The 7,667-nt window shown below is 40.0% G+C and overlaps 1 non-coding gene across 1 annotated transcript; it reads left to right on the plus strand.

Annotated features, from left to right (window-relative positions):
* The first annotated feature begins 6,253 nt into the window (after positions 1–6,253).
* On the plus strand, positions 6,254–6,361 carry LOC112761007 (small nucleolar RNA R71). Its single transcript, XR_003181417.1, has one exon. It is a non-coding gene; the product is annotated as a small nucleolar RNA R71 (small nucleolar RNA).
* Positions 6,362–7,667: the final 1,306 nt, after the last annotated feature.

Below are 7,667 nucleotides of genomic sequence, written 5' to 3' on the forward strand. Positions count from 1 at the left end.
CAAACGCTAGAAATGGCACACAAATGGGCGTTGAACGCCCAAAATGGCCACCAACCTGGCGCTGAACGCCCAGAGTTGGGTACAAAGGCATTTTTACATGCCTAATGGGTGCAGGGATGTAAATCCTTGAACACCTCAGGATCTGTGGACCCCACAGGATCCACTCAGGATCTGTGGACCCCACAGGATCCCCACCTACCTCCACTCACTTCTTCTCACCACTCTCTTTCACACAACCCCATAAACACTCTTCCCCAAAAACCCTTCACCTCAAACTCTCTTCCCCATCACCTCTTCACCACTCACATCCATCCACTCTTCCCCATAAACCTACCTCATAAACTCCACCTACCTTCAAAAATTCAAAACCAATTTCCCACCCAAACCTACCCATATGGCCGAACCTTAACCCCCCTCCCTTCCCTATATAAAGACCTCCATTCTTCATCAAATTCACACAACACACCCCTCTACACTCTCCTTGGCCGAAACCACATATCCCTCTCCCTCTCCATATTTCTTCTTCTTCTTCTTCTATTCGTTTGTTTATTGCTCGAGGGCGAGCAATATTCTAAGTTTGGTGTGGTAAAAGCATAGCTTTTTGTTTTTCCATTACCATTGATGGCACCCAAGACCGGAGAATCCTCTAGAAGAGGGAAAGGGAAGACAAAAGCTTCCACATCCGAGTCATGGGAGATGGAAAGATTCATCTCCAAAGCCCATCAAGACCACTTCTATGATGTTGTGGCCAAGAAGAAGGTGATCCCTGAGGTCCCTTTCAAACTCAAAAGAAATGAGTATCCGGAGATCCGACATGAAATTCAAAGAAGAGGTTGGGAAGTTCTAACAAATCCCATCCAACAAGTCGGCATCCTAATGGTTCAAGAGTTCTATGCCAATGCATGGATCACCAAGAACTATAATCAAAGTAAGAACCCGGATCCAAAGAACTATGTTACAATGGTTCGGGGGAAATACTTAGATTTTAGTCCGGAAAATGTGAGGTTGGCGTTCAACTTGCCATACATGGAAGAGAACGCACGCCCCTACACAAGGAGAGTCAACTTTGATCAAAGGTTGGACCTAGTCCTTATGGACATATGTGTAGAAGGAGCTCAATGGAAGGTTGACTCCAAAGGCAAGCCGGTTCAACTAAGAAGATTGGACCTCAAGCCTATAGCTAGAGGATGGTTGGAGTTCATTCAATGCTCAATCATTCCCACTAGCAACCGGTCTGAAGTTACTATAGACCGGGCCATCATGATCCATAGCATCATGATTGGAGAAGAGGTGGAAGTTCATGAGATTATATCTCAAGAACTCTACAAGGTGGCTGACAAGTCCTTCACTATGGCAAGGTTAGCCTTCCCTCACCTCATTTGCCATCTATGTTACTCAGCTGGAGCTTTCATAGAAGGAGACATTCCTATTAAGGAAGAGAAGCCTATCACTAAGAAGAAGATGGAGCAAGCAAGAGAGTCTATTCATGGAGCTCAAGAGAAGCAAGAAACTCATTACCATGAGGTTCCGGAGATGCCTCAAATGCACTTTCCTCCACAAAATTATTGGGAGCAAATCAACACCTCCCTATGAGAAATTGAGTTCCAATATGGGACAACTAAGGGTGGAACATCAAGAGCACTCCATCATGCTTCATGAAATAAGAGAAGATCAAAAAGCAATGAGGGAGGAGCAACAAAGACAAGAGACATAGAAGAGATCAAGGACATCATTGGTTCCTCAAGAAGGAAACGCCACCATCACTAAGGTGGATTCATTCCTTGTTCTTAATTCTTCTATTTTTCGTTTTCTATGTTATGTGCTTATCTATGTTTGTGTCTTCATTACATGATCATTAGTAGTTAGTAACTTTGTCTTAAAGTTATAAATGTCCTATGAATCCATCACCTCTCTTAAATGAAAAATGTTTTAATTCAAAAGAACAAGAAGTACATGAGTTTCAAATTTATCCTTGAACTTAGTTTAATCATATTGATGTGGTGACAATGCTTCTTGTTTTCTGAATGTATGCTTGAACAGTGCATATGTCTTTTGAAGCTGTTGTTTAAGAATGTTAAATATGTTGGCTCTTGAAAGAATGATGACTAGGAGACATGTTATTTGATAATCTGAAAAATCATAAAAATGATTCTTGAAGCAAGAAAAAGCAGCAAAGAACAAAGCTTGCAGAAAAAAAAAAGGGGCGAAAAAAATAGAAAAAAAAATAGAAAGAAAAAGAAAAAGCAAGCAGAAAAAGCCAATAACCCTTAAAACCAAAAGGCAAGGGCAAATAAAAAGGATCCCAAGGCTTTGAGCATCAGTGGATAGGAGGGCCTAAAGGAATAAAATCCTAGTCTAAGCGGCTAAACCAAGCTGTCCCTAACCATGTGCTTGTGGCGTGTAGGTGTCAAGTGAAAACTTGAGACTGAGCGGTTAAAGTCAAGGTCCAAAGCAAAAAAAAAGAGTGTGCTTAAGAACCCTGGACACCTCTAATTGGGGACTTTAGCAAAGCTGAGTCACAATCTGAAAAGGTTCACCCAATTATGTGTCTGTGGCATTTATGTATCCGGTGGTAATACTGGAAAACAAAGTGCTTAGGGCCACGGCCAAGACTCATAAAGAAGCTGTGTTCAAGAATCATCATACTGAACTAGGAGAGTCAATAACACTATTCGAAATCTGAAGTTCCTATAGATGCCAATCATTCTAAACTTCAATGGATAAAGTGAGATGCCAAAACTATTCAAGAGGCAAAAAGCTATAAGTCCCGCTCATATGATTGAAGCTCTATTTCATTGATAGTTTGGAATTTATAGTATATTCTCTTCTTTTTATCCTATTTGATTTTTAGTTTCTTGGGGACAAGCAACAATTTAAGTTTGGTGTTGTGATGAGCGGAGAATTTATACGCTTTTTGGCATTGTTTTTAGTATGTTTTTAGTTGGATCTAGTCACTTTTAGGGATGTTTTCATTAGTTTTTATGTTAAATTTACATTTCTGGACTTTACTATGAGTTTGTGTGTTTTTCTGTGATTTCAGGTATTTTATGGCTGAAATTGAGAGACTTGAGCATAAATCAGATTCAGAGGTTGAAAAAGGACTGCTGATGCTGTTGGATTCTGACCTCCCTGCACTCAAAGTGGATTTTCTGGAGCTACAGAACTCGAAATGGCGCGCTTCCAATTGCGTTGGAAAGTAGACATCCAGGCTTTCCAGCAATATATAATAGTCCATACCTTGGCCAAGAATAGACGACGTAAACTGGCATTCAACGCCAGCTTTCTACCCAAATCTGGCGTCCAGCGCCAGAAAAGGAGCCAAAACCAGAGTTGAACGCCCAAACTGGCACAAAAGCTGGCGTTCAACTCCAAGGAGGACCTCTACACGTGTAACAATCAAAGCCCAGCCCAAGCACACACCAAGTGGGCCCCGGAAGTGGATTTATGCATCAATTACTTACTCATGTAAACCCTAGTAGCTAGTTTATTATAAATAGGACCTTTTACTATTGTATTTGGCATCCTGGATTGTATTTTGATCCTGTGATCACGTTTTGGGGGCTGGCCATCTCGGCCATGCCTGGACCTTCACTTATGTATTTTTAACGGTAGAGTTTCTACACTCCATAGATTAAGGTGTGGAGCTCTGCTGTTCCTCAAAGATTAATGCAAAGTACTACTGTTTTCTATTCAATTCTTCTTATTTCTCTTCTAAGATATCCACTCGCACCCAAGAACGTGATGAAGGTGATGATTATGTGTGACGCTCATCATCCTTCTCCCTTATGAACGCGTGCCTGACAAACACTTCCGTTCTACATGAAATAAGCTAGAATGAATATCTCTTAGATCTCTTAACCAGAATCTTCGTGGCGTAAGCTAGAATGATGGCGGCATTCAAGAGAATCCGGAAGGTCTAAACCTTGTCTGTGGTATTCCAAGTAGGATTCAATGATTGAATGACTGTGACGAGCTCCGAACTCGCGATTGCAGGGCGTTAGTGACAGACGCAAAAGGATAATAAATCCTATTCCGGCATGATCGAGAACCGACAGATGAATAGCCGTGCCGTGACAGGGTGCGTGAGCATATTATTCACTGAGAGGATAAGATGAAGCCATTGACAAGGGTGATGCCTCCAGACGATTAGCCGTGCTGTGACAGGGCATTGGATCATTTTCCCGTGAGATGACCGAAAGTAGCCATTGACAGTGGTGATGTATCACATAAAGCCAGCCATGGAAAGGAATGAGACTGATTGGATGAAGATAGCAGGAAAGCAGAGGTTCAGAGGAACGAAAAGCATCTCTATTCGCTTATCTGAAATTCCTACCAATGATTTACATAAGTATCTCTATCCCTATTCTATTATTTATTATTCGAAAACACCATTATCACTTTATATCTGCCTGACTGAGATTTACAAGGTGACCATAGCTTGCTTCATACCAACAATATCCGTGGGATTCGACCCTTACTCACGTAAGGTATTACTTGGACGACCCAGTGCACTTGCTGGTTAGTTGTATCGAAGTTGTGAACCATGGTATTGGCACCATGTTCTTGGCGCCATTGCCAGGGAAAGAAAGAGCCATGAATTTTACATAATTAAAGTGTAATCACGATTACGCGTACCAAGTTGCTCACGTTGCCAGGGATTGTTCAAGCCTGGACATCACAATTTCGTGCACCAGGGCTTGGGTTGACTCTGCTTTGAGAGAAGCTTTTCATGCTTCCTCTCCATGGTTGCAGAGGGAGATCCTTGAGTTTTAAACACAAGGGAGTCCTCATTCCATTGAAGGACTAGTTCACCTCTGTCAACATCAATCACAGCTCTTGTTGTGGCCAGGAAAGGTCTTCCTAGGATGATGGATTCATCCTCTTCCTTTCCAGTATCCAGGACTATGAAATCAGCAGGGATGTAAAGGCCTTCAACCTTTACTAACACGTCCTCTACTTGTCCATAAGCCTGTTTTCTTGAACTGTCTGCCATCTCTAATGAGATTTTAGCAGCTTGCACCCCATAGATTCCCAGTTTCTCTATTACAGAGAGGGGCATGAGGTTTATTCCTGAACTAAGGTCACACAGAGCCTTAAAGATCATGGTGCCTATGGTATAGGGTATTATGAACTTTCTAGGATCCTGTCTCTTCTGAGGCAATATCAGTTGATCCAGATCACTTAGTTCATTGATGAACAAGGGAGGTTCAACTTCCCAAGTATCAATGCCAAATAATTTGGCATTCAGCTTCATGATTGCACCAAGAAACTTGGCAGTTTGCTCTTCAGTAACATCCTCATTCTCTTCAGAAGAGGAATACTCATCAGAGCTCATGAAGGGCATAAGGAGGTTCAATGGAATCTCTATGGTCTCTAGATGAGCCTCAGAGTCCTTTGGTTCCTCAGAGGGAAGCTCCTTATTGATCACTGGATGTCCCAGGAGGTCTTCCTCCTTGGGATTCATGTCCTCCACTCCCCTTGTAGGTTCGGCCATGGTGCTTATGTCAATGGCCTTGCACTCTCCTTTTGGATTCTCTTCTGTATTGCTTGGGAGAGTACTAGGAGGGATTTCAGTGATCCTTTTACTCAGCTGGCCCACTTATGCTTCCAAATTTCTAATGGAAGATCTTGTTTCATTCATGAAACTTACAGTGGCCTTAGACAGATCAGAGACTAAGTTTGCCAAATTAGAAGTATTTTGTTCAGAGTTTTCTGTCTGTTGCTGAGTGGATGATGGAAAAGGTTTATTATTGCTAAACCTGTTTCTTCCACCGTTGTTAAAGCCTTGTTGAGGCTTTTGATCCTTCCATGAGAAATTTGGATGATTTCTCCATGATGAGTTATAGGTGTTTCCATAAGGTTCACCTAAATAATTTACCTCTGCTATTGCAGGGTTTTCAGGATCATAAGCTTCTTCTTCAGAAGATGCCTCTTGAGTACTGTTGGATGCAGCTTGCATTCCATGCAGACTCTGAGAGATCATATTGACTTGCTGAGTCAATATTTTATTCTGAGCCAATATGGCATTCAGAGTATCAAATTCAAGAACTCCCTTCTTCATAGGCGTCCCATTACTCACAGGATTCCTTTCAGAAGTGTACATGAACTGGTTATTAGCAACCATGTCAATGAGTTCTTGAGCTTCTGCAGGCGTTTTCTTTAGGTGAATGGATCCACCTGCAGAAGTGTCCAGTGACATCTTTGATAGCTCAGATAAACCATCATAGAATATATCCAGGATGGTCCATTCTGAAAGCATGTCAGAAGGACACTTTTTGGTCAACTGTTTGTATCTTTCCCAAGCTTCATAGAGGGATTCACCTTCTTTCTGTCTGAAGGTTTGAACATCAGCTCTAAGCTTGCTCAGCTTTTGAGGAGGAAAGTACTTGGCTAAGAAAGCCGTGACCAGCTTATCCCAAGAGTTCAGGCTGTCTTTGGGTTGAGAATCCAACCATAATCTAGCTCTATCTCTTACAGCAAAAGGGAAAAGCATGAGCCTATAGACTTCAGGATCTACTCCATTAGTCTTTACAGTATCATATATCTGCAAGAATTCAGTTAAGAACTGAAAAGGATCTTCAGATGGAAGTACATGAAACTTGCAATTCTGCTGCATCAGAGAAACTAATTGAGGTTTCAGCTCAAAGTTGTTTGCTCCAATGGCAGGAATGGAGATGCTTCTTCCATGTAAATTGGAATTAGGTGCAGTAAAGTCACCAAGCATCTTCCTTACATTATTATTATTTTCGGCTATCATCTCCTCTTCCTGTTCAAAAATTTCTGAAAGGTTATCTCTGGATTGTTGTATTTTAGCTTCTCTTAGTTTCCTTTTCAGAGTCCTTTCAGGTTTTGGATCTGCTTCCACAAGAATGTTCTTATCCTTGCTCCTGCTCATATGACAAAGAAGAGGGCACAGAAAAATAATAATAATAATAGAGATCCTTTATACCACAGTATAGGGATCCCTGTGTGAGTAGAAGAAGAGGGGGAGACAAAGAATGTAATATAATGGAAGAAACACAACTGTGAGGAGGGTTGAGATGTGAGATGAGATGTTAGTAGATGAATAAATAAATAGAATAAGATGAGAGAGAAGGAATTTTCGAAAATAATTTTTGAAAAAGAGTCAGTGATTTTTGAAAATAGTTTTTGAAAAATGTTAGTAATTTTCGAAAATTAAGATTTAAAAATTAAAATAATTAATAAATTAAAAAGAAATTTTGAAAAAGGGGGAAGATATTTTCGAAAATGAGAGAGAGAGAGTTAGTTAGGTAGCTTTGAAAAAGTTAAGAAACAAACAAAAAGTTAGTTAGTTAGTTGAAACAAATTTTGAAAAGATAAGAAGTTAGGAGGTTAGAAAAGATATTTTGAAACCAACTTTTGAAAAAGGTAAGATAAGAAGATATTTTAGAAATTAGTTTTGAAAAAGATTTGATTTTTAAAATCTCAATTAATGACTTGATTCATAAGAAATCACAAGATATGATTCTAGAACTTAAAGTTTGAATCTTTCTTAACAAGCAAGTAACAAACTTCAAATTTTTGAATCAAAACATTAATTGATTATGTTATTTTCGAAAATTTGATATAAATATAAGAAAAAGATTTTTGAAAAATATTTTTGGAATTTTCGAAAATAACTAAGAATTTTGAAAAAGATTTGATTT

This window comes from Arachis hypogaea, chromosome 16, assembly GCF_003086295.3.
Source record: "Arachis hypogaea cultivar Tifrunner chromosome 16, arahy.Tifrunner.gnm2.J5K5, whole genome shotgun sequence".
In the NCBI taxonomy this organism is placed as follows: domain Eukaryota; kingdom Viridiplantae; phylum Streptophyta; class Magnoliopsida; order Fabales; family Fabaceae; genus Arachis; species Arachis hypogaea.